Source organism: Passer domesticus, chromosome 3 (assembly GCF_036417665.1).
Source record: "Passer domesticus isolate bPasDom1 chromosome 3, bPasDom1.hap1, whole genome shotgun sequence".
In the NCBI taxonomy this organism is placed as follows: Eukaryota; Metazoa; Chordata; class Aves; order Passeriformes; family Passeridae; genus Passer; species Passer domesticus.
The window spans coordinates 120,952,850-120,980,233 of record NC_087476.1 but is presented as its reverse complement, the minus strand read 5'-3'; the positions used below and the strand labels follow the sequence as shown (position 1 = coordinate 120,980,233).

At 48.1% G+C, this 27,384-nt stretch overlaps 1 long non-coding RNA gene across 1 annotated transcript; it reads left to right on the top strand.

Moving 5' to 3' along the window:
* Positions 1-8: 8 nt before the first annotated feature.
* On the top strand, positions 9-25,745 carry LOC135297749 (uncharacterized). Its single transcript, XR_010359674.1, has 2 exons — positions 9-506; positions 24,525-25,745. It is a non-coding gene; the product is annotated as an uncharacterized LOC135297749 (long non-coding RNA).
* The last annotated feature ends 1,639 nt before the right edge of the window (positions 25,746-27,384 follow it).

Here is a 27,384-nt window from a genome sequence, read left to right as displayed (position 1 = left end):
CCATTTTGGTGCTGTCTGGATGGCCTGAGGGTCCTCTGCAGCTCATAAAGGCACGGCTAACAGCAGGTTTGGGGTTTTTTTGGTGCTGTCTGGATGCCCTTGGGGGCCTGTGTGGGGTGAGCTCTGTCACCCCTGTCTGCTCTGCCCTGCTTGCACCTCAGCTGCCTTTGCTTCTTGGACTGGGCCTGGGAGGCACTGCCTGTGCTCTTCATTTGCAGTTTGCCTGGCTCACAAAAGGACATTTTTGGGCTCAAACTCCCTCTGGATTGTGTGAGGTTGGTGCTTAGAAATGCCAGCTTACTGTGGGTGTCCAGCAAGCTCTGGATATAGGGAAGAAAAGAGAGGATGTGCTTACAGAGGACAGAAGTTTTTGTGAGGTGCTTCCAGCCGAATTTTCCTCGTGCATCGTGCTGAGAGTCAAGGGCCCCTCATCTTCATGACCACCGTGGATTTCTCCTGCTGGGAAGGACAGGATGTTCACCAGGGAGCTGCTGTCCATGGGGCAGGTGAGTGGTTCCTGTGGCTGCTGCTCTTTGCAGCACTCCTGCCCTTAGGTTCATCTCTCTGCAGACAGCTGTGATCGCTGCAGGATCTCTGGAGGGTCTCATGAGTGGCACCTGCAATAGCTGCTCTGTCACAGTCCCTCTCCCACCTTTGCCAGAGGGCAGAGCTCCATGTGGGCTGTGTGTGAGCTTTTTGGAAAGCCTCTCTGCTCCCTGTCCCCGAGGGCTCAGCTGGGCAAGAGGAATGCTTTGGGTCTTGTTAGAGTTTGTGCAGTGCTGCTCCAGAGCTGCAGCAATGCTCTGTGCTGAGCTGTTCATTGTGACAACATGTGCTGCTCTGTTTTTCTGGGCAGAAATATTTTTTTTTCTTTCTCGTACCTGAAATTTCTGGTTTTGGGAAAGGCTGTACTTCAGTGTTGCAGTAGGCACAACATTATAAAGTTTTTTTAAGTTTGAAGTTCATTAATGGTTGTTAAGTGTTGACAAACTACAAAAAAAAAAAATTGCCAAACCATATTGCTTGGAGACACAAGTGCCTCTCGTAAGTGCTGAGAGGGAGGGAATGCTCAGCCTCTCTGATGTGCAGCTTTGTGCCATGCCTGGTGTTTCCCTCGCTGGTGAGTCAGGGATGACACCACGGGTTAATTCCTCTTTGCCTTGGGGAAGTTGCAGAAGCAAATGTGGTGGCTGGAGACCAGGCTGTGTTAAACTGCTGGACTTTGCTGATGAAATGCCCTCCCTGCACAGTTCTGCAAGGGGCAGGAGGGGGTGGGCAGGAGGATTTGGGGCTGGGGGTGCCCACAGCTGGTGCTGCCTGTGGCTGTGGTGGATGAAAAGAAAAGCAGGAGATGTTGGTCCTGTTATTCCCTTCACAACCCCCTCCCCACTGCAGACTGATCTTGGCTCCAGTGAGAATGCCCTGCTCAGGGGACACCTTTTCATCCATTTTCCTCCTCTCAGAAGCACTGTGGAAGCTTATCCAGGGGTGTGTCTGGGGTCTGTGTGGTACAGAGCTCAGCCCAGCTCTCTTGGGACACAAGGATCTGTCTCATGGCTCTCCCTGTGCTTTGGTGGGATCCTGTCACCTCGCCCTTGAGGACACCACAGCTCTATCTCCCTCCCAAACCACCCTCCTCCCCTCTGAAAGCCCCAGCAAAGGTCAGCTTTGTGCATGGCTTGGCAAGCCCACACCACAACTGGCTGGACTGGTTTGAGAATTCCTGGTGGCAGCCGTGGCCTCTTTGGGGACTGCCTCTCCCTGGGAATGAGTCACAGCCCAGGCCAGCGTGGCTGTGCACTGTTAGGTGTCCATCCTGCTGTCCACCCTGCTGGCCCTGCCTGGATTCATCCATCCTCATCCTGCTGTGGCTCCAGGTGAACTTGGTGTTACCTTGGAGCAATTTGATGGAGTCTAGAATAGATTTCTAGGTAATAATAGATAACATAAAAATTATTTTGGCCACTCCTTCCTCTGCCCATCCATCTGAGGCACAGGGGACCAGCAGCCAGGATGGCAAGATGAAGGCTTATCCATTAAAACACCATCCCTGAGTCCTGCAGACCCGGAGCCACGCTCATCAGCCCTTGTTTGAGCGATTAAGGACTGTGCCATTAGCCTGCTGCTTAATGAATATTGAAATGCTGCCTGGAAATGAAAAGGCATCTCTTTTTCTGCGGCACAAACAAAGCAGGGATGTTTTCCACTCAGAGGGATGGTCCCTAAGTGTTGGGTGTCAGCCCTCTGGAGCTGCAGCGACGCCCTCGCCTTTGAGCTGAAGGGAGAAGTGGGGATCTTGTGGCTGGTAATAGCCAGGCCATTATTTTAAGGATAAAAATGTTTAATGTATAATCATAATGTCACATAATGTCCAAATGAGTGATGTTTTCTTCAGTTTTACATTCCCAGAGGAGCAGAAAGTATTGGTCACTTTGACACAGGAAGCAGTCATGCAATTACACTGGTGTGCTCTGAGAAGAGGGGACTTTATTTCATAACAATTTCATAATAAGAAACTTGAGGAAAGGCCCAGAACACTCTGTGCTTCCTGGTCACTGCTTTAATTCAATTTGCCTCTGCTTCAGGTTAAAAAGGGATGTGGGTTTTGGGGCTGTCAAGCTAGTTTTGGCTTTTTGGAAGTGAGGAGCTGGGAAAGGAGAGCAGGAAGGCATCTCTAAAGGATTTCTTCTTCCCTTAGAAAGCCAAATGAGACTTAATGAGTCCTGGTTACCCTTTGTGGGGAGGGGTGGTGGTGGGTGCCAGCAGCCAGGAGCAAAGCTGGGCTTGCTCCGGGTGGGACATGTGCTTGCCATGTGCTCATGGATGTGCAGGGTTGGGTGCTGTCTGCTCTGTCCCCACTGCTGTGTTACCAAAACTCTCTGTGGCTTCAAGGGGCTTGCCCAGAAGCTTTCAGTACCCTCTTGTTTCTTTTCTTTTCTTTCTTTCTTTGCTTTTTCATGAGTTAATCAGAGAAGTTGTACAAAATATTTTGAGATTTAAGACTCATTTTCTTCCCTTACTGAAATTTTGGGGAAAAAGGTACCCTTGTTATTTTAGCTGGGCAGCACCACCTAAATATTCGTCATGGTTCAGAAAACAGTGAAACCTGGGCAATCTCAGTGATGCTGGAAAATCAGTCTCATGCATGCCCTGTGCAGGAGAGGTCTCAAATGTTGCCTAGGAAAGCAAAGTTTTAGTGCTCAGAACAGAAAAAAATTCCAGGTTTTATCTATTTTACTGAAGGCTAAAATGAATTCTTATGTATATTTTATAAGAATATTTGTTTTGTGTTTAGCCCAGCATTAAGGATACTTTTTTTCCTTAATAAGCTCAGGCTGGAGCGCCCGTAGCTGCAGCCCGAAGGACGTGCTTGGTGGGGATGAAAAATGAACATATTATTTCCCTATCAATAGCAGGCCAGGCTGATCAATGCCGAGCAGCTCTGCCCCGGCGTGCCGGCAGGAGGGCCGCCCTGTCTGAGCAGTGCTGGGACTTCATCTCTAATGTGGAGCTTTCAACCACGGGGCCGGCAAAATGCCTCTCTGACAGCCAAGCCATTAATTACCATCATCTGAGCCTAATTCATTCATCCCTTTCCCTCTCATGCAGAGGGACAGGGAGGGCCGAGGGCACTTGGGGAAACATAGGCATGATTCCATATTCGTTATGCGGCGAGCGCTGCCTGCGACTTTGTTGGTTGCAGTGGCTTTAATTGAATTGGCTTGCCAATAAAGCTGTTGTCATTCAGTAAGTGAATTTGTTGTACTACTCGCACCACAGCTGCTGCATACAACCAGGCGTTTCCTGAAGGCAAGCCAACCTTGTGCTACCCTGGCTGGAGGGTTTTTTTTCTTCGCCTTCCCCCAAAACTGATCCGTGGCATGCTGTAAAATATCCTTCAGGTGTTGTTCCCCACCTGGCAGCAGCTGGGCATTGAGCCCCTCTTGCAGGGGCATGTGCCAAGCCCAAAAAAGGGTGGCTGAGAGTGGGGTGCTGGTTATCCACTGGGGTCTGGGGCTGGCTGGTCAGACCATGTGTTTTTCCAATTAACGGGCTCTGACCTCCCTTACCCTGGGCTGGTGCTGATAGAGCATCATTGTTCCTTGCAGGAAAAGTAAATACAGAATATGACAGACAATATATTTTGTTAGTCAGGAGCTTAGAGTCCCATTAAGAAGTCTGGCAATATTGATAAAATAAAGCAACATTAGGAGAGGCATTTATTATGGTGTATGTAGGCTGTTGGGCCAAAAAATACTCCAACTTTCTGCAGTTTATAAAACATTAGGGAAGGAGAGGGGGCGGACTGCTTGATTTATGGCAGCTGTAAGTGATACTGAGATGAAGTAAAACATCCAGAGGTCTGAGAAAGTGTTACTTTTGTGTTTTAATGCCTGGTGTGAGTGTGCACACAGAGGTCCACGAGGCAGCTCAGGGGTGGCTGAGGACCAGCACTCCCTGCACAAACGCCTCATCCTTCTCAGGGGGACTGAGATGCAACCCCACATCTGAGCGACCTCTGTCCCTCTTCTCTTCTGGGGCAGAGCAAAACCCCATATTTTTCACCCCCCAAGAAGAGGAGGAACAGATTTGGATCTGTTTGTTGTGGCTGGGTCCCAACTCCAATCAGGATTAATTAAATTTTCTTGGTGCTGTGCTGAGCTGGGGGAATTGACCCAAGAGAAAAGTTTTATTCAGAGTTTGGTTTTTTTTTTGTTTGTTTATTTTTGTTTTGTTTTTTTAATAGCAACCTCATAAAACTTCACATTGAAATCCGAATTAATTCCATCGGATTTATGCTTATTGTAGATTATTTTTAGCACATCCAAAATATGGGTAGGTCAGGTTTTTCCAGCCCTCTGCTGAAACTGGATCACGCTCACCTGTATGCAGGAGCTGAAATAATATTTTGAGTGTTGATTTCACTTGAGGTAAATCCTAAATTTGAAGAGAAGCTGGATGTTAGATGGTGAAACTTAGTACATGAATACCTGTTTCTAGACAGCCCATAAAACCCCTAAATTTTGCCCCATATAGGCCCATGTTATTTGAGTTGTAACTCATGAAGAGAAGCCTAAAAATTTGCTTGATAATAGTAAAACTTTGACTTCAGTACCAATGGAGGCAGCTGGTAATGGCGACCTGCTGCCCTCAGTGCTGGGGGCCTGCTTGTACAAATCCATGGAAATGGTTTTGGCAAAGGCTGTGGTGCCTATTTCCAGCCCAGGAAAAGCCACTTTGGGAAGAAAAATATATCAAGCATAAAGCTTGAGGACCTTCAAGTGGTTGGCCTGCCTCCTCTGTGGGGCACCAGCTCTAGGAGTAGAAATATTCTGGGAATGTCCCACTGAGGCCTATAATACCATGGCTTCCCTAGCCCTCACTGTTTGTTAGGATTTTTCCTAGAAGTTGAGATGCTGACCTACAACTCTAGGAAATAACTACGTGGTCAACAGGGAGCCCTCATCCATAATGTCTGGAATTGGGCAACACATCTGGATTGTGGGGTGGTGAGGACGTGTCAGAGGGCAAAGCCCGGGGTTTTAGGGCCAGAACCCACAGCAGCCACCCCTCCTGATGATTTGGGGTGATGCTGGGCTCCTGCAGGTCTGTCTGGCAAATTTTCCTGCTGCACCAAACCTTGTGAATTTGGGTGTTTGTGGCATGGGACGACCCCTTGGGTTGGAGCACGGGTCTGCTGCAGCTTCAGGCCGCTGGGAGCCAAGGGGGTGGGGAAATCTTCGTGGTGAACCTAAACCTGTGCTTGGGGTTACTCCAAGTAACCCAGTTTGCTGTGAACACTCCCCTTGGAGCAGCAACGCTCCCTAAGAGGCTGTGTCAGTCAATTATAGACTTAGGGTGGCCAACAACCTCTTCTCCTGTCATCCCTTCCCACCACTCCCCAAGCCTCTGCCAGAGAGGACAAGCCCAGTGGCAGCAAGCACACATCAGCCTCGGGACGTCATGGCAAGGAGCCAAGACAAAAGTTCTGGATAACTTCATCTTGTCTTTTCTTGGGTATAATATTAATGTATGTGGAATGCAACTGCGCTACTATTTAAAAAAAAAAAAAAAAAGGCTGACAGGGGCTTTTGTATGTCTGTATCCCCTATGATATTAGAAATAAATTTTCATTAGCAGGAGCCATGTGCTTCTCAATTAGTATCTAATCAAGTAGGCTCCTCTTTATTTAGAAGGTTTATATTTTTCTTAATTCTTCTGTGCCCACCACATTCACAGTATAAGAAAATTGTGCAGGCATGCTGGCCTTTCTTTAGAATGAGATTTCTGTACAGAGAAAACAAAGCCTAATTTTTCAGAGATTGAGTTAATGATTGGGAGAGCAATGACTTGGAGAAGGCGGACTTGAGTGAAAGGAAACTGCTCAGTGAAACCAGACCCTGGAAATGCCATAAATTTAGGTTTGTAGCAGGCCAATGCTTATTTTTCTTTCTCTATGCCAAGCACTGCTTTTGCCTTTAAACCGAGTAGGGTTGAGAAAGAAAAAAGTCCATCTGGAGGAATCTTGGGAAGGGAAGAGGAATTTGGTGAATGTTCAGATCACAAAACCTGCTTATAACTATCTGAATGGTTCTTGTTGAAGTAACTTTCACAGAACTGTGGAATGGTTTGGATTGGAAAGGACCTTAAAGACCATCTAGTTCCAACCCCCCTGACATTCAGCTCTTTGACAGCACAAGCTCGAAAGCTTCGTGCGCCAAGTTTGCTTCAAAGTAATCTATGCAAAAAAAAGCACAATCTGTGTGTGTGTGTGTGAGAGCTTTGGAGCTGGGGAAAAAAACCCAGGGAATTCCTTTAAGGCTTGTGAACACCCAGTCTGTAAAAGTTACCTGGTGTCTTGCCCAGCTCATGGTACAGGGCGCTGGTGGGATGTGCCTCCCGGTGCCAACCGGCCTTCGTGTCTCTGCGAGCCACAGGAGGCCTGGATCCTCTACACCCAGCCCTTCTCTGGCTGTTGAAGGTGTAATTATCTGCGTGGGTGGCAAAATGGCCCAGGGCTCCCCGTTTGCATTTTGTGCAACTGGAACGTACCCTCCTTGTTCGGGTAAGGTGGCAAATAAAACCCGAGCAGGGCAGCGCCGGGTGTTGGTGGGGAGTTGTGTAATAGCATGAGAATGGGTTTTATGACAGTGTATCACTTGCTGAGACTGCAGGGCTGGCGCAAATCGTGCGTTGGGAGAAGGCTTTTGTGCAGCTCCATGGCTTTTTTGGGGAGTTTATGGCTTGCCCAGCCATGGTGTGCTGTGTGAAAGCCGGGAGGCGCGAGGCCGGGTGTCGCAATGCACGCCGAGGTGCCTGCATCTGGGGCTGTGGAGCCACATCCCAGCCCTGCCTGCACGGCCTGGCCTTCCCCAGGGCTGCTCTAGCCCTAACCCTGACCCTGCCTGGAGTTTCTTTGCCTGGGTACTTTCGATACCTCCTGTGCCTGGACTGGCGCTCTCAGCACCGAGTTAGATGTGTGCACCCTCGCTGTGTGCTAAATCACACACCCTCTGTGTCTGGGGTGAGCTCCTGAGCCTTTTTTCTCACCTTGGGGTGTTGCTTCAAGCCTTCTTGGGGTAAGAAGGTTTGGCTGTGTCAGGGGTCCTGAGTGTTGCAACTCTGCTTGTGTTGCAAGGGAGAGCCGAGGGGCTCCCTGCGGCACTGCCAAGGAGCTGGGATTAGACCTTCCCTGAGCTGGCTGTGTGACCCAAAGTGCAGCCGGAGCTTTAGTGGTTCAAAACTTCGGCTCTGAGGGGTGAAGCTGAAAGGCAGGTACAGTGGGAGGGGATCTGTTTGCTCTGAGACTCTACTCCTTGATAGGTCTGTGTCCTTTGCAGCATCTCCATGGATTCTATGGTTTCGAGTCTCTCTCTGTGCGCAAAGTTTTATCTGCTGTCCTTGGATTGTCTCTCAAGGGCAACTCCCCTTTTTCCTGGGCAGTGCAAGGAGCCTCCCCCTGTATGTCAGCAGGCAGAAATTATCAGAGATTGCTTTGTGCATGGCAGAAGACACTGAGTTCCACAGCTGGGACCTGGGAGGACATCTGGCATTCACCCCAGAGGTGATCTGAGCTTGGTGTTCCCACAGCTCAGTTTGGGGCAACCCCTTTTGGAGTGGATGTTTGCCTTTTTCCAAGGCCTTTTTTTTTTGAAGGTCTTGAAGGGACCTGAACTTGAAGGTCTGATGGGAGCCTTCTCCTAGCTGTGCCTTGTGACAGCAGCTCTCTGTATTTGTATAAAGATGGTGCACTGAGGTCAAAAACCCCATGATGTTAAGGAAAGCCTTTCTGTTGGCTTTATTGGGTGTTGCTCCACCTCTGCAATGAAATCCGAATTCAGAACTGTGCAGGTGAGATGCAGAAAGTCTTAAATTAGCTCTAAACAAAAAAGGAGGGGAGAAAATAACAGCCCCAAACCCAGTAAAATGTGACCCAGGTGCCTTTCTGAAACTTTCTCTTCTGTTTATCTCGAAGTACTGTTTAAATGGTGTTTCAGTATTACTGGACTTTTCATAGAGGCAACACTTGCTCTGAACAATTAACTTCCAGGTGATCCACTTTAATTTGTTTGTGCTCACCAGGAAGGGAGCATATCCACTGTAAAGCAGCTGTCCTGAGAGAAATTCACAGTGATGAGAAATACTCTGGAGCTGAGAGCAAGACAGATCACCATGCTTTACTGCAAACCTCTGCACAAGCTGGATGTTGCCTTTCCTAGTCCAGCTCTTCCCTGCAGCTGGAATTTCTAACAGATACAGTTTCTTGGCTAGGGCTAGATTGGGGTGCAGTAGAAGTTACTGAAGTTGAGAGAGATGCTCTGGTTTTATTATGAAATGACCAAAATCCAGTCATAGGACTGAGAACATTCCTCAAGACACAGAAATTTTTGACAATTGTTGTCCTGCTGCTGTGGAGGACAGCAGAGCACGAGAGAGGAGGAATGGGAATTGCTCCATGGTCCTCCCTGGAGCCTGAACATCCCAAATCCCATGGAGCTCCACTCGCACTCCCGGCTCCCTCCCATCGCTGCCGGGCTGAGCAAGTGCGGACAAACCCTGCCCGGAGCTGCTGCCAAGCTTCTCCAGCTCTTCCCAGCGCCTTGCCCAAGTGCTCAGGCGATAACATTCGTCCTGCCCTGTTTTTGCAAAGGGATTTGGAGATTGCAAAACGTGTCACATTATTGACTGGAAGTTGTTACCATCTGGTGGCTGTGTCCATGGTCTGGGACTAATGAGTGGGTAATCTCAGTCCAGTTCCTAGGGGACAGCTGGCCCCTCTCACTTTCTTCCTCACAATCACAGTCATCATCACTGCACTGGGCACTAATTGGAATTCTCAGTTGCAAGAGGCCTGTGGAAGCTCTTTCCACAAGAAATGGGGCAATAGGAGGGAAAAAGCCTTTCCAGCAGCTGGGCTGTGTTTTATGTGCAAAAGATCTGGGGTTATTGGCCATGTTGTACGAGCTTTAAGCACCCTCTAAAGAGGGAATCAAAGGACATGAGCTACAGTAGATGAAGTAAGAGGAATAAAAACACACTGCTATCCCTTTGGCTGATTTCCTAACCCTCCCACCAGTCAATAGGTGCCTGCTCCAAGGTGCCCTGTCTTGTAAATGCATGCCCAGAAAATGCAGCTCAAAAAAAAAAAGTCTAGTGCATATTCAGAGTTGGGATCAGGTGGAAGCGTTCGTGGTTCTCACTGGTTTGATGATATTTGAAATGTTATTTAAAATCATGCAAAGCTGGGCTCTGCACTGGGAGCCATGGAGGTGGGGAGACTGGTGCTGCGGGGGATGTTCCCAGGGAAGGGAGAGGGCTGGAAATTACGTGGGATAGTAAATGCAGCTCAGATATAGCCTGACAAGTGTCATGGTGTTCTGCCTCAGAAGTGATCTTTCACTGCTGCTCTAATACCCCTTGTTCCGCTTTTCCTCTCTGGTCCCGCTCTGTCTGCTCACGGGGCCATCATGACCCCACACATGCCCTCAGTTTTGCTGGAGGTGGAGTGAGGTGGACAAAGGACTTGCTTTCTGAAAGCCAAGGCACACTCTGAGTGCAGAGGTTACTAAAGCTTGCTTAAAGGGAAGCTCATGCTGTGCCATGGAGGGGTAGAGCATCCCTGGAGACCTCAACCTGTTAGAGTGGGTTTGGGGTCAGCCCCTTTTGCTGTACCATGTCTCCTGAGGCCTCGAGCAGTCTGGCTTGGACTTCCCCAGCGGCGAGTCACCCGTGATTGCAGGTGGTTATTTGCCAGCCGTGCGGTTCCTCTATCGCCCTCCCCATCTCCGCTCTCTGCACTGGCTTCAGGCTGCTCTTGAATCTGTGAAGAGCTGTGGTGGTGACATGGGGCGAGCTTGGTTTGAGCTCAAGTCAGCGAGGAGCAATGTCTCAGCCTGCTGGAAGCTACTCGTGGTAGCTGGATATCGGTGCCTGCCATGGGCTTCCATTGCTTAACTGCAAAATACAACTTTAAATACAGTAATACCTGTGAAAAGACTTGCTGGGGGAGGAAAAAAAAAATGAAGGCATTCTTGTGCTGAGTTGTGGAGCAGGTTGGGGAGTTTAGAGGCCAAAGAGGAAGGCAGGTTCCTGCTCATGATGGACCATATGCTCTGCTAGCACGCTGGCTGATCCATCAGGAGCCCGGCGGAAGCGCCCGCCTCGGCCACAGGTGTGAGCATGGAGCAGCAGCACTGAATCACCTGCCATCCGTACGGCTGGGGTGAAAGGGGAAGCTATTTACATAAATTATTGGAGAGCAGTAAATATTATTTCATGATATCACATCAAGATTAACTTAATCAAACCTGATATTAAGAGGAAGGATGATTTGCTTTTAGCCTAAGATACAATTAAAGAAGGTGCTTGAGGGTAAAGGAGAGTGCCTACTTAGGAAGATGTTTATCACACAATGGGTGATAATGGGTTGGGAAGCTTATAACCGAGATCTTAACTCCTTTGTGGATTTTGTAGCTACAACTCTCCTAATTTTAGCAGCTGTTGCAGTCTCAGGAAGGAGAATGTGAATGAAATGTAGTTGTGGGGTTTTCTTTGTGGGCTTTGGCTGGAAGGGAGAGATATCTTAATATATTAAATGCCTATTTCTCGTTTCAAAGGTTTCTGGGAGATTGTCTTGGCAAATATTGTCCAAACTAAAGGCAAAACACTGAACTCTTCCCAGCTGGACTGGGAATCTGCCTGGAATCTGTGCTGTAGGTCAAGGCTGTGCTTTTGTGTTGCCCGGAGTCTGTAGAGGGTTAAAGCCATTGCAAACTCCCCTTCTCACTGCTGCTTTTCTCTTGGTGAGTAGACCAATGTCTGCTGATAAAGCAATGGAATTGTAGAATATCCCAAGTTGGAATGTCATTTGTTTGCTAGGAGTGGGTTCATCTTCTAGAAGCCTGGGAGGCAATGCCTTGAGTTTCCCAATGTGTCCATAGCATATGAATCATGTGTAGCTCGTTCCAGTGGTTTAAGTGGAAGCTCAGTGTGTCTGAGAGAACAGATCCCACGCCAGTTTATTGCCTCCAGAGCTGTCTGCAGGGGGATTACTCTTACACAACTTCTTAAATGGTTTTTTTGCATAATTTTTACAGAAAAGCCAAAGCCGACCCATTTGGGCAGTTCCTACGTGAATCCGTTCTCCCTTTCTTTTTGAGGAAGGCTGAGTTTTCCCTCAGTCTCATATTTTTTAATCAAAACCCAAATTATTGGTTGAGGGGGGTGGGAACTTGAATTGGAAAGTCTTGGACAAGCCTGAACCGCGTCTCCTCTTTGTGTGAAGTGCATCCTCCTCCATCCCAGACATTCCAACACCAGCTGGAGGAGCTGGGAAAGACTCAAGATGTACTCAGTACATTCCAGGATTAGACCCATTGTTTGAGTAATAACACTCAATCTCACAAGCCCATCTTCATTTTTATTTTCCATCCACTCTTCCCACATGAAAGGTGTAAGGGTTTATATTTTTCCCGTAGCTCCTTCCCTGTCCTTGTGTTCCTGGTGTTTTCATAACACCCACTGTGCAGGGTTATGTGGCTCCTCTCCCTGAGGTCTCAGAGAGCAGGATTTGGCCCAGGGTAGTAGTAAACTACTAAAAAAATACCCCCAAAACCTGCATCTTAATTACTTCATGTTTATTTAGTTCAAGTGGTGCACAGGGCTGGTTCTTCAGCAGCCACCTGTGGGATGCTCAGGCCTTGTCAATCCATCCATCCCTGCCTTCAATGCCTGAGTAACACAAGCATCTGCTGCCACTCGACAAGTGATGCTCTGCTGACCATTTCTAACAGCTCCCACCTGCTCATGTTTGCAAAAGCAAGTTTGAAATGCCTGGCCATGGGAAGAGCAGCCCCAGCACTGCTTTGTAGCCACAGCTTTTCCCTCTGTGGATCGCTGATTTTGGAGAACTGCAGAAGGGTTTGGGTTGGATGGGGTTTTAAAGATCATCTACTTCAATCCCCCTGTTCATTGAGGACAACACCTTCTTTTAAGAGCTGGTCACCTCTAAGATATTGCACATTTCAGCTCGACTTTGGCAGGCCTAAAAGCTGTAGGATTTAATTTTAAAAAATAACTGTAGTTACTGGTATCCTTTTCCCAGTCTTAAGTGTGAGTGTGTTTTTAGGTAGAGCTGTTAAATCTCCCTGTGATAATGTTCAAGCTGCAATGCAGCTTTGATAACGAGGAGATGGTGGTGAAACTAAGCCTTGTGGTGTCCCTCCCAGGTCAGGGGCTGGGCTGCACTTTGTCCTGAGGACAGGTCTGGAGCTTTCAGAGGGGCTGGGCCCTTGTTTTGGGCAGGTCCTGCTCTGCTCTGGCAGACTCTGTGCACCTGCCTCGGTGCTTGGATGTCCCTGCTCCGTCTGGCAAGCTGGTCAAGCTGCTCCACTGGTGCTTTAATGCTACACTAACACTTTTTTATTTCTGGATCAGCCCTTACTCCCATGATTTTCTGATTTGATGCTGTTTGCCCTCTGCTCCCAGCAAGTCAACCTGCTGTGGAAGGGAAGTTTTCCATGTGTGGCTGCTTCTTTCCTACTGTGGGAGACCTTTTCTGTCTCAGCTATGTGAATTCTGCCCAAAACTGCAGCTCCTGGAAGTGCCCTTTTCTAGCTGAAGGGGAAGTGGGGTGGCAGCCACATTTTCCTTACCAAGCTGAGTTTTATTCTCTCCAGCATTTGGTTGTAGTTGTTTTGCTCAGACAACTTCTGCCAGTGGCAGGAGAGATGGGATTTGGGCTCAGACTGTGCTGAACATGGTGAACCACATGGCTTGATCACAGCATTGGAGAGTGAATTAATTATTATAGACCCTGATAGTCTTGCTTAGATTATATTGCTTTTTCATCAGGAATAGCCTTAGCAGTAGCTCTAGCTGTGGTCAAAACCTGATTTGTCATGGAAGCACAAAATGAAGCAGTCACTTTTTTCGTTTGCATCTCAGTGCTTTTGGCCCCAGGAGCATCTGAGTGACTATTTTAAGGAAAAGATTTTTGGTGAGATGCAGGTAAAACCCTAGAGATTCTAAGTGCTCCTGTGAGAAGTCAGCCCAGGTTAACTAAAACCTGGGGCTGTGGGTGCAGAGCCCTCGGGAGGGAACTCTTCCTCTGGGGATGGCTGAGGAAGCAGATATGGCAGTGAAATTAAATGGGTGCTGCTGGTGCAATGTTACTCAATATTTCTGCTTTGGAATCACAGTAAGAAGTATTTTGTGGAGACCTCAGCCAGTGAGATAAATGCAGGGATGCCGAGGTCTCACCTGGGGAGAAGCCAAGTGAGATTGGTGCAGGTTGAAGAACCTTGTCTCTGGCTCAGCTCAGCCCACCCAGTGCGGGTGAGGCTTTGGTTGAAGACTTGGGCTCAATTCTGGGCTCTGCTTGAGGCTTTGTGACATCTGGAAGTTTTAATCTGGAGTTTTAACCCACAGATATAGCTCGATCCACGAGAGGATTGTGCAGATAAACTCATTAATGTTTGCAGAATACTTAGGGGCCACTTAAGCATATCAATAATTTTAGAGTGTTATTACTGCGTGGACTTTGATGAAATCCCTTGGTGTCAGATCTCCTCCTAAACATTTTCATCAAAAGCCTGTGCTTTTTTTTTAGAGAGTGTTTTGATTTTTAAAAAAAATTTGTTTTGTTTGTTGAATGTTGATTTCAATTCCACGTTTGCAGAATCTGAGGCAGTCCTGGAGCTGCTTGGAAATGTTCAAAGCTTTTCCAGGCTTATTTCTTTAGTGAGTAATATTTCAGTGAATTGGAAGCTTGAGCTGTAGAGACGTTTAGCAAATCTTAATTCTGCCTGTCACAGCTCCATAGGTCTCTGCACGTGCAGCCCTGGTGGGGTCAGATCCAGCCTCCTCCCTGCAGGCATGTGGGAATGATCTGGTGGGGTTTTTCAAGGCAAGAGTTGGGCAAACCCGCGTGGAAACGCTTCTGTTCCTTGGGCTGTGCCTGGGCTGAAACTGGGAAGTGCTTGCCTGATGCTCAGGACAGACGAACGTTGAGAATTTGATGTAATCCCAGACCTCAGGCATGAAACTCGGCTTGACCTTTCCTGTCGGGTGCTTTTGTGCAATCCTGCTGGACATTTAGCAATGAGAGAGGAAGCGGAGGAAGGATATCGGTGCAGCCATCTGTCAGTGCTGGGACCTGGAGTGACAGGCAGAGGAAGGGCTGAGACGTGTGTGGAGGCACTGCTTAAAGCAAGAGCCCTTATGGAGGGGAACTGGGGGGCTCAGGGGACTGATGCTCTTGCTGGAGGTCACCAGTTCAAACCCAGCTTGTGGAAGCAGTGACCAAAAATAATTAATTAATGAACTTCTTTCTGTACCCGCTGAGCATCCCCCTCCTGTGGTCCCCCCCCAGCCTGATCACGGGTCATAAAACTTTTTGCCACAAGTGGTCCCTTTTGGCAGATTAATGAAGGGTTTAATGGCTCTGCCGGGGGTGGTAAGAGGTTTGTCCTGTCCCTAAAAGCCAGCTCTTAGGGAAGGTTATTCTGCCTTTAGAAAATGTGGGTTTTGAGCTCTGAACTGGGGTTTGCAGAGGCAGATCACAGGTAACAGGGCAAAGCCAGTGCTGGGATGAAGGTGGCATTGTCCCTGGTGCAGTCACAGGCAGTTCTCACCCCGTTTTTCAGAGAGGTGCACTTCTTCTCCCTGTGTTTCCTCAGCAAAAGCCAGGGCATGGAGCTGCTGCTCTGGGTGCCAGGGGCTGAGCTGGATCCCAGCATCTCCTGGCTGGGGAGGTGGACGCTGGGACTGGAACAGATTTGCACTGCAGATTTGTTTTCCTGCCAGAAACCAGAACTTCTGGCTCTGGGCTCATTTGCTTCAGACTTGCATTAACTTTAGAGTTTGATGGCTCTGGCACTGAGCTCGCAAAATGCACCAACAGCGTGACATTAATTCTCTTTCAGCCGCGTAAGAAGCGTGTCTGAAAATAGATGCCAATTTAAAAATAATATTTCAGGGCTTGCTCGGTGCCAAATCAGACCTTTGGCCATTTATAGTATCTATCTTTCTGGCAGAGATTGGCTTCTGATGCTTCACATCAAGATCTGGTGTTCAGTCAAGTAGGGCATAAGGAAACGTATTGCTGAAAAGGATGGGAAAGATGGAAAAAAAACCAAACCCTCAAAGATCCCCCAAACAATACTTCTCCCCCTCCTGCAAAGCAACAGAGTATTGGAGATGGGCTTACAGATCTCTGCCAGTGGATAGCTGCTGCCCATTTAAAGGGAACAGCTTTTATTGAACAAAGCTAGCACAAAAGTGTGCTTGTAAGTTTGTATGTGGAAACTGGTGAACCAGGAGCAGCTCGATTTGCAAGGAAAACCTTGAGTTTCAGTAATTTATAACAGGACTTGGTTATAACTTCAAGCCAATTTAGTAGCTGCCTGTGATGTTTTTTTGGGAGGCTGGATGCAGAGTGAGACCCTACATCAGCTTTTTTTTCCTTTTTTTTTTTTTTTCAAGAGTTGCTGCTCCACCTGGCATTTCTCTGGCCTGAGAAATGAGCTGGGTGCATTGATCTCCTCTCCTGCACTCATGTGTAGGCAGGTGGACAGATCCCCTTGCATGAATCACCCAGTGCAAGCAGATCCCAGAATGCTCAGGGTCTCTAAAGGGACATCCCTTTCTTAGCATGTGGAAAGATGTCCTCGAATATTTTGTTTCAAAAAGCGCTTTAAAAAAAAAATTAAATTACTGCAGCACATGATGCTTTACATTATTGTTGTGCTGGACAAAAACAACAGCATGAAACAGTGTGAAAAGTTTCAAGCAGGATCTCTGAACAGAAGGGTGGATTAGGATAAAAGGCAACTTGCAATTGTTAATTTTTGTTATGTGGGGGTGAGGAGCTGTTACTGGCCCTGCTGGGGACAAGGGAAACTGAGGAACAGAGCAGTGAAGTGATGAATCCAAAATCTTGAGTTGCTGCCCAAAAATAAGACTGAGTTTTTTTTGGTAACCGGCCTCAGTCTGGGAAACGAACCCATGCAGGAACCACAGGTGAAGAGCAACCTCTGCCAGCACAACCTGCGTTTGTGACATTAAATCAGGGTGGGTGGGGTGTTGATGTGCATGGAGCCCCAAGCAAAGCAGCCCTTCCCCACCCTGGGGAGCCCCAGGGCAGGGCAGGGTGGGCTGCACCGGGGAGGGCTCTTGGGGCTGCGGGCAGCCCCGCTGTGGGACGGGAGCAGAGGGGAGCAGCACCCAGCAGTTCCTTTTTCTTAGCGTGGGGCCACAACCGAGATGAGGCAGGCACTCTCCCTTCCCAAATTTTCTTTCTAAATTCAGGTTGGAGTCACGTGGGAATTTTTTTAAATTTTTTTTTTTTTTTTCAAACCGGCAGCAGAAGTAAAGGGATATCATGCAAATAATAATGGGGGTTGATGGATTTCCTTGGAGTTCTTTGCCCAGGAAAGGGAAAGCTGGATCATGTGGGTCATTGGTCTAGGTGCAGGGAGCTGCCTTGTTGTTAAAACATTATTGATCTGTGAAGAGGGGACTTTCAGGTGCTGTTTCATTCTGAATCAAACTCCACCGAAACTGTGAAGTTCTGGGCTCACAGCTGTGGGAACTTGTGTGGCTCTTCTTCCAGGAGATTCCCCCTCAGGCACGCTGACTGAATTTTGGGGATTTTAAAGGAAAAACCCTTTTAACCTGGTGCTCCTTCTGTGATTTGTGCAGAGGTGGCTCCATCCCATAAAATCATTGGGTTCAATGCTTTGGGATCTTGTTGCATCTTTCTGGGGTTTTGGGCTGGCTCTGGACATTGGTTTGTCCACAGGAGCTCTGGGATGCTCAGGCACCCCAAGTGATGCTGTTTGTGAGGTTTGGGTGGTTCTGAGCCATCCCATGAGTGCAAACTTCCACTGAGTGCCTCTTGCTTTGGGGCAATCCATGTCTGAGGCCACCAGGTGCTGAAAGGTCTCCTCAGCAGGAGAACAGCATTCTCATGGTTCTTGTGCTTGGAAACATCCTAGGGATCAGGAACGGGCTTTTCAGGAGGTGTAATGATGCCCTAATTCTTGTGGCAAACCAAGTGTAGCTAAATCAAAAAACCAAACCAAAACAACAACAATAACCCACAAAACCCCCTCAAACAAAACCAAACAGAGCAACTGAAAAAATCTATTTAAAAAACTCTTCTACCTCACTGGCAGATAGGTCCTCATTGCTCCTTTTCTCACAAAAGTTGCTCATTTTCTCACAAAAATGCAATTTTTTGAGGTCCATTTTGAAGCTAAAAAGCCAATTTTGGGGATGCTGCCACAAAGCTCCTGCACATTTGGGCCCCCCCTTGTATTTTCCTCTGAATTTCACTGCTGCATTAACCCCTTTCAAAGGTGGCAGAGAATTTGGGTTTAAAGCAACCCTCCAAAATCCTGTGCCAAGGCAGGTCCTGTAGGAATGGTGGTCCTGAGTCCCCCCACTCCAGTTCTGGGAGGAGAACTGTGGAAGCAGGAGCAGATAACTACATTTATTCCTGATCCTTAGCAGCACCTTGATGCCAGGGAGATGAGAGGTGGGACCTATTTTTATTGATATATGCACAAAAAACCCCCCAAAAACAACCCAACTCTATAAACCCTTTTAAAAAACACCTATTTATAAGATGACCAAACCCTGTGTGTTTAATGACCTTTGAAAATAACTTTTTTTTTTTTTTTTGGTTGAAACCCAGCCCCTAGGTTCATTCTGTCTCAGAGTTTCACTTCTACCTCCTCTGTCTCATTTCCCCTTTACCTCCCCACTTGGTACTTTTCCTGGCCACCCCAGTTAGGGTCTGGCTGGACTGATGCCAGCCTGAAGGGCAGCTTGGGAGTGGTCACTGCTGAGGGCACTGCAGAGGAGCTCACCTTTACAGCTCTCCCCCTGGCAAGGTGAAACCCAACAGATCAAAATATTTATACAAATATTGGTGCTGGCCATGCAAAATAATTTAAATTTTACTTGCCATACTTGAAAGAAACATTCTGTTGTTTGTTTTGGGGTGTTGTGATAAAGCCTGGGATGTTTTCACAGTTGCATATTTATATTTTACAAAATTTTTAAGCAAAAAAACCCAACTATTGTGCTTTGGATAGGTTGAAAATATATTATGGAGCAAAATGGAAATCCAAAGCACTCTGTGCTTTGCTTCCTAGGTGAAATTCACTGGGTGGGCTTTTTTTTTTATTTTTCCAGTTCTTGTGAAAATTAATTTGGCATCTTCATTAAAACCAGCTCACCTATTAACTCAACACAGTTTCAAAATTTTTCTTTTTATGAGTAAAAATATTCATCATGGGGGGTTGTATGTGCAAAATAGGAATTATTATTTTACTTTCAATGCATTTGCATAAGGAAATATAATACAGATATGTCTGGGAGGGAAAAAAAGCTTTCTGGTTTTAATCACTGTATGTCTCATTGTGATATACGATTGCAGAACTTGGCAGAAAACACCCAACAAAAACTGTTTAATAGTATCTTTTTGTATTCCTTCTATAGCATAAATGGTATGTTTGTAATAATGTACTGCATGGAGATGAGTTAAAACAAAAAGCTCACATCAGCAGCCCAAAACCTCTGAGCAGTGCATCAAAGCAGAGCCAGCATCCAAACAAAATTAGAGGGGAAAAAAAACCACATGGGAAGGTAAACCCTACAGCAGGGAGGGAAAACAAAAGTGATTAGTTAAAGTCCTGCCTCGCCACTGTTTGCCTTGCAAAGAGGGAGGCTGATTTAAAGGAGGGAGGGGAGGGGGGAGAAAAAAAAGGTGGATTAATGTGAACTTTAATACTGAAGCACTGTGTGTTTACTGCTGGTGACCACAAGACATAAATCTTGTGAGCACAATGTACAATGCGAGGCAGCCCCCAGGTTTTTTTTTTCCCTCCCTCTCCTTTTTTTTTTTTTCCTCTCTTCTCCAGCCTCAATTTGTGTGCAAGTGTGTGTTAAGTGCCGTTGAAAAATAGTGACCTTTAATAAAGGATCGTATCCTGAGACTATTTTCCCAGACACACAGTGACCTTTCAAACCAGACTGGGGTGAGGGGGTGTGGGGTTTGGACTTTGAACCGGCCAGTTCCCGCTGCGTGCCTCTGTTTGCCAGGCTACTTTTTATTGTGTGGCCGGGGAGCGCTGGCTATGCAAAGCAGGCTGAGCTGCCAGCCTCACCCTTTGCAAATCAATTTGTCTGCACCCGAGTGAAAGATGCTGCGGCGGGGACAGACTGCGGCGCTTTGTGCCACCGGCGCTTGTGGCACTCCTGGAGAGACCCCCCCAAAAAAACAAAACCAACATCACACGCCTCTGTTTTTATTTCTTATCTTAGTGTTATATTTTTAAATATTTTTTTAAACTTTTCTCCCCCTGCAATGCTGGAGGGGGAAAAAAAAGTGGGTTCCTCTCTCTAGACATCCCCCAAAACCACAGGGATGGCGTTAGGAGAGCTCTCCAACTTTGCATCCCACTTGGAGGGGATGAATCCCAGCCCATCGTGCATGCAGCATCCTCTGCATAAATGCAAACAGCTCCTAAGGGTTAACAGTATTGATTTCCCTGGGTTCTGCATTAATCAGTACCTAAAAATGCCAGGAAAAGACAGAGAAACACAATTACTTCAGGTCCTCTGGATTTCAGCTTCTCCAGGTGGCCCCTCCCAGAGAAATGGCAACCCCGTGCTTTTTGTGAGGTGGATCGATTCCTGCAGGAGCCATTCATCACTCCAAGGCCTCAGGAGCTGGGGAGCAGAGGACAGGGGTCCCTCCTTGCCCCAGGATCCACAGGGATGTCACCAGGGCTCTCCTCCCTTCTGTCCTCGTCTCGTGGAGCCGACCTGTGACATTGGTAGCTGGGCTCCTTTGCCATTTCTGTTGGTCATCACTTTCATTTTGTGCTTTGTTTCTGAGTCTCTTTTGTGATCTTCTGTTGCTAGAGCAGCTCCAAGGAGTCAGGTGTGCTCCCAAAAGTTTTATCCTCTTGAGCTCTGTGTTTTAGTTCTCCCTGGATACTTTTTGGTCGTGGTTTGCCTTGTTGGGCTCCTTGTGGAGTCACAGCCAGGCTGTCAAGGGCCATCCTTGCTCAGGCTGGGTCTTGACATCAGGCTTTGGTTTCTTTATTTATTAATTGATTTGGAATATTTTACCCTCATTTTATTTTCATTCTTCTTTCCCTTAGCATTTGGGTGCTAATCAACTCCTCCAGCTGGTGCTACAGCCAAGGGTCCAGGGCCATGAGTGCTTGGGGCAGGTCAGGGTGAGGGGATGGAGCACATCATTCCCCCTCAACTCCAGCTCCTACAGGAGCTCTTATTCCCTGGGCAGGATGGGGCAGCTCCATCCTTATCCAGTGGGGAGAAGCCATCCTGCCCTCGTGCAGCTCTGGCAGGGCTGTGAAGGCACCTCCTGGAGAGGGGAGAGGAGCAAGGATCTGGATTACTTACTTCTTAGAGAGGCCATAACAACGAAAGAGGAGGAAAGAATTTGCTGGAGTCAGGATGGGAAGTGATTATGGTGTGGATAGAGATTTTGGCAGCAGCGGGGTCGGGGTGAGGATGGGCTCTGTCAGGGAACCAGAGGTGCTGACAGATGGATTTATGGGCATGGGAGACAGGAGGGGAAGAAAGCTGGAGTGTCAAAGATATCTCCAAGGTTCCTGGCCTTATGGGAAGGCTGGAGTCAAGGAGAACACCCAACAGGGTGCTGGCATGGAACATTTTATATTTCTTTTCATTAATTGTCAATAATGCAGGTGGAGGGAAAGGCCATTTTGCTCCAGTACTGAGGGAATTTACAAGCAGAGTAATGGCTTGTGGAGGACTGGGTGGGTCCCAGGAGGAATTACTGAGATGGACAGAGTTTGATATTTCATCTGGGCTGGGTCTACTATGAAGTTTTTGGTGGGTGAGCTGGAGGTGGGATGCAGTGCCCCACCAACAGCTCCTGTGTGTTTGCTGGGCAGGACCATCCCTGCTCCCGGGCTGCCCTGGGCAGGAGGGACCCCAGGCTGTGGCTGATGCACTGCCAGGCCACTCCTGCTGTCCCTTTATCCCTGTCTGTGTTGGGAGGCTCTGGGTTTTTGAGCTCTTGCTCCAAGACCTCATTCATAGAGAGAATTCATACTTTATTCATACCGAGTTTATTCATGGCCCTCTGTCTCGTTAGCCCTCTGATTCAAGGCATACACAGGGCTGTGAAAGGGGGGTGAGCAAGTGCCTGTGTGCTCCGAATGCTAATGGCAGCTGCTTTATTTTGGTGTCCTTCCCAAAGAGAATATGGTGGATCAGTGTGCCCAGGTCTCGTGTGGGAGTGGGCCACGGGTGAATGGCAGCTTTGATTCAGGCCAGCCTAAGGGAGCCACCACAAACACTGCCTGTGGGCACACAGTGTCTTGCTAGAGTTGGCATAATTTTGTTTTTCTCCTTCCTGCAGTGAAATATGTTTCCATGAGTGAGGGAAGAAATTAATTTGTTAGAATTTTGTGTGTAAACCACTGGCTTTAGGGGTTAAATGAAAAACCTGAGAGCAAAGCTAAGCATTTTTTGTCTTCAACCTTCCCTTCTCTTTCTTCTGTGAGGGACTTGCTTCTCCTGTGGAACACCTTAACTCTCTTTACCTGTGTGAATAACATGAATCATTACTGGTGGAACATCCAGATACATTCACCTGCACCTGTGCAAACGCTTTAATTCTTGCTTAAAACTAAGCCTTTGTGTCTACCTAGGCTTTTTCTGGCCATTGAAGAGCAGCTTCTGAGCCCTCATCCTGGCAGAAATGTGGATGGAAGTGGCTGGGTTGGTGGCAGGGGATGCCCTCACTGCAGTCCCTGGAAAGCTGCTGTTCCCATGATTTCTGCATCTCCTGGGATGATTTTGCTGTAATCACAGGGCTTTTTCCAGCCTTATTTGGATAAGTGGAAGAAACGTGGTTTTCTGGCAGAAGGGGTTTGGAGGAGCTGGAAAAGCTTTTGGGGCAGGGAAGGGTCTCTGGTCTGGCTGCTGAGCTGAGCTGGGACAGGTGTCAAAGGGAAAAATGGTTTTAACAGACATAGGGTCTAATTTCTCTGGCTAAGCTGAATGTATTCACTCAGGGAGAGCTGGTGGAAAGCGGTGATGAGAACACTTGGTGAAAAATAAGAAATTTGTACCCTTTTCTTTTGAGAACTTGCTCAAGAGCATCTCATCCCTGTGAATATTTGGACATAACCTTTGATGCCACTGAGGGTCCTTGAATACTTTGCCTTGTTCTTAGGGTAGGACACTTTTTTTTAAAATACTTCAAACTAGTCTTTATCAGTACCATTCTTTTCATACGTTCACCTGGACATCTTTTTATTCATCCTTTTACCTGTGTTGAACAGGTTTCTTGGCTTCCTGGCATTTCTGGAAAGCCTCCCCTCTGTGTATGTGTAGGCAAGCACAAAAGTTCTTGGGTATACCAATTTACTTGGTTCAACATAAGCCACACAGTATTTTTCCAGAGTCTGCTTTTTTTCCCCCCCTTTTTAATTTAGACAAAGTCAGCTGTCGATGGGTGGGGAGGCTACATGTCTATCTAAATAATTACAGTTCCTTTTTATAAGCATCAAAAATCATTAGAACTAGACTTCTAGGATAATTGTGAACACCCTCTAAAAGAGGATTATATATTTTTTTTAGTTCTGGGAGGATTTCAAGCAGCTTTGCTTAGATGAAGGTGTCGCTGCCCACGGCAGGGGAAGTGGAACTAGAAGATCTTTAAGATGTCTTTCTACCAAACCCACCCTAGGATTCTTGGGTTTGGTACTTAAGGATACCTGCCTGAGAATCAGCTGAATTAACCCCCCAGGAAGGGGGGTTTTAATGGTTCTCATAGTGTTAGTTGTGGGTGCTGAGGATGGAAACTCTCTCCTTTTCACCCGTTGCCACCTGGCTGGGGATGCTCAGGGCACCTCGCGCTTTCTGGACCGGGCAGCTGAGCGTCCCACCATGGCCCAAAGCCTGAGGGGTGACAAACAGCAGTGTTTTCACCCTTAAACTTCCCCCTGTGCACGCCTGGCTGCCCCTGCAGGTGTGTCCCCCAGCTGTGACATGGACTTGAACGCTCCCCAGGCTGCCAGGGCGCTGGGTTGGACCGGCGTGGCCAGCGGAGCAGAGCAAAGGCTGTGAGTGGACCCTGCCCTTCCCTCCCCTGTCCCCTCAGCGACCTTTCCCCCTCCTCCTCCTCCTTGCCATGGCAGCAGATCTTTCTGCAAGCCGAGTCAGGTCTCCTGGCTCCCTCAGCCCAGTGAAATCTGTGTTTCCTAAATGCATTTAAATGTGTTTCCCCACTGAGCCCAAAGCCAGGAGGGAAGGTTGGGCAGAGGTCGGACACCTCCAGCACCTCACTTCCAATTCTGGGTAAATCTATTAAATGTGTGTTATGTGAAACTCAGTCTACTTTTTTTTTTTTTTTTTTTTTTTTTTAAGAGAAAGCAAAAGAAGAAAAAGTTGCCTAAATGCCCCTTTTCTTCCCAGCTCAGTCCTCGGGGAATACAAGGAGTTAATGCTGGTATTTATAGCAACAAGCCAAGCTAATAACCACTGTGGAGCTGGGAGGGTGCTTGGGAGGTTATCAGCAAACACGGGACTGAAAAAAAGTTGGGTTTTGGAGAATTAAAGGGCTCTGGTCCCCCTCCCCTCCCACCCCGAAGTGTGGGACTGCTGTGGTTGTTGGTACAGAAATGAAAGGTATTACAGGAGAGTCATTGTGTTACCGGGGGTGGGGAAATGTGTCTGCCTGTCTCTCTTTTTTCTCTCTCTCTCTCTCTCTCTTAAACTTCCTGGTCGGTCAGGCCGGGGCTGACAAAGGGGAACCAGTCGTGTCCAGACACATTGCAGACTTCTGGCAAAATAGCCCAAGCTCACGAAAATTTACACATTTCCTGGCGCCCGGCCAGGCGTACTTGTAGGACTTGGCATGGCTTTTCCTTCAGTTAAAAAAATGGCCTTTTTTTTTTTTTTCCCCTCTTCTTTTTTTCTTTCCTCCCCCCTCCCTCTTTCTTCAGCGGGCCAGGAGATGGAAAGCTCCTGTGTGCTGGGTCAGGGCAGTGGAAAAAGTCAAAGTTTAGGCATGGGGAGCAGTTCTCTGATTTACCGGCGTGTGTAGCTTTCCTCATCCTTGATCCCAGCGGACACAACCTGCCTGATTCCTCATCCTTGATCCCAGCGGACACAACCTGCCTGGCTCCTCATCCTTGATCCCAGTGGACACAACCTGCCTGGTTCCTCATCCTTGATCCCAGTGGTCACAACCTGCCTGGTTCCCACCCTCCTGTGAAGGAGCATGCTTTGGCCAGAATAATGCAGATAACCACTGCTGAACACCTTTTTTGGGTGGCCTCAAGTGTTCAGATAGGCAGGAAGGATGTGCATGGGTGGTACCTCAGCCTCAAAATTAGAATTTGGGGAGAAAAATGGGTCAGTTCTTGAAATTAAAACTCCTTGTCTGGCTGTGGGCTTCTGGCTGTCTCTGACAGCCTGTCTGGGTTTCTCTGAGCGGGGACTGAGGGCAGCCTCCCGCCGGTCAGCAAGCCCTGTGTCACTTCCTTCCCTCCACCAGCCTCACTCTTTCCACAGAGCAGACTTTCAAATGAACGTTTTCGGTTCATTAAAGGTGGTTTTGGAGACACGTTTAGTCCTGTGAGAGGAAAAAGCAAACCAAACAAGCAACCAGCCCTCGTGTGGACCCTGTGGTGCAGGCAGAAAAAGAGGGGTGGGAGAAGCCTTCTCCACATGGGGAGAAGATTGTTGTTTAAACACTCCTGTCCCTTTTCAGCAGCTCTCCTCAGTGCCTCCCTCAGCTGCACCTCAGTCTCAGCATGGCTCATCCTCCTTGCAAATCCCCCCAGGGCACGTTCTCCTCTCAGTCACTGGGAGCTGAGGATGTGCATCCTCCTGGATCAGGCTGGGGACATCACCCAGCCCCTCCCTTGACACTCCTGTACCCTGGGCAGAGAGCACACGACAGTATGTGAGCAGGCAGAGGAGGGGAGGCTGGGAACCCTCACATTATTGTGGGGTTGTGGAGGCTGGGGTCTGGTAATTCATGGTACTGGGAACAGAAAGGGGAACCTCGGATTTTGGTTAAAAATTTCAGAGCAAAGAAGTGCTCCCGGCCCTTGGCTTGTGAATATACATCCCTTTTCCCCCTAAGACTTTAAAGCACTGAAGGGTTTTTGCATTGCAGAGGATTTCTCTGCTTTTCCTTGTTGCAGATCTCAGACATTTTTGGGCAGCATATGAGCAGATTTACATTTTAATCCATGGTGCTCATATCCCAAAGGATCTTGCCCAAGCTAGGCACAGCTGTGTGTGTGCAATGCCCTGCCCTGCCAGGTCTGGGCCTTTGGGTCTGCTGGAGTGGGAGATTGCCAAGCTCGGGTTTGGTTGCAGGCTCCCCTGCAGCAGTAGGGTGAAGGAAAGGGATTTGGGATTTCAGGAGGACAGCCAAGACTCGTTGTCCTGGCTGGAAGCAGAGGGTGGTACCTGTGGTCAGGACAGCAGAGGACACCTCATGTGGGTGGCAGGTAATACCCTGGAATCCAGGCAGGACTGAGACCATGTCTCTTGTGAAACAGAGCCCAGGATCTTTGATGTGCACTCTGACTCTGCCGGGGGGGCTGGAGATTTCCACTTCCTAAGAGCACCTGGAGCATGGACCTGTTGCTGATGTCAAGGGCAGAGTGGTGCTTGTTTCCTTCTCCTGTGCCCTCAGAAGTCAGTTTTCCAAGGAATGGATCGTGGGCTTTGACCACTTTAATCTGACCTGGGATCAGAAAGTGATTTTTATGGGGGCAGGGGTTTCAGGATGGTAAAGCTTATTGAATGTGTGTGTTTGACTTTGATTCACCTGCTCTTCGTGGCAGGGCAGAGAGATGCTGCTCTGCTGCTGATTTTCTCCGTGTAATCGCCTGAGTGATAAGTTCTGTCACTAAATCCTAATTTCTTCCAGGCAAGAGTCCTGTTGTACAAAGCCACTTGCAGCAGTGAGCACGGTGACTCTGCAGCTGTATTGTAGATCATTTTCCTGCTTGGTTCTGTTTGCTCAGAGCTGCTGTGGCTCTGCAGTGCCTCACTCGTGCTCCAAAGAGCACAGGGGTTTATTCACAGGGGCAGCTGAGTCTTGCACCCCCGGGAGCATTTGGGTGCAGCTGAGCGAAGCTACCTGTGCAAATCAGGATCCAGAAAGTGAAAGTTTCCTTGGATTTTATCCTCGGGGGCAGGGGAGCACAAGCCTTTTGGACTTTGGGTAGTGCTGGTGGTGCTCTTTGACTTCCTCCCTGCCTCGGGAGGGGCAGGGGTGAGTGATGCTGGGTGCCAGCCAGGTGCCCCCTGCACTTCCCCAGTACACCCTCAGGCAGCAAACAAACAGCTGGGAAGGAAAACCCACAGAGGGAGCTGCTCTCTCAGATTTGGGTGGACAAAGGAGGGGAAGTTAGAACAAGATGAGACTATTTTAAGAGTTTGTTTTTTCAGCTTGCAACCTTGTTTTTTTTTTTCTACATGTGTGTGCAGGGACCTGTGAAGACACAAACGCAGGCTTCTCCCTCCTCTTGTCCTGAGGGGTACTGGATGTTCACACAGTGATGTCCAGAGCAGGTGGATCATGGCAGGCAGCACAGGGCAAAGCTGTGCTCTAGAGCAGTCCTGTGCCCTGGTGGGGCTCCCCCAGCACCTCTCTGTTGGCATTTTCCTACTATCCATTCAATAGTGGGGAAAATTTATTCACTGGGAGGATGTTCAGGTGTTGGAATAGGTTGCCCAGGGAACATGGAAGGGTTTGAAAGGCGTGTGTGTGGTACCTGAGGTTGTGGCAGTGCTGGGTTAATGGTTGGACTGGGATCAGCCTTAATGATCCTAGGACCT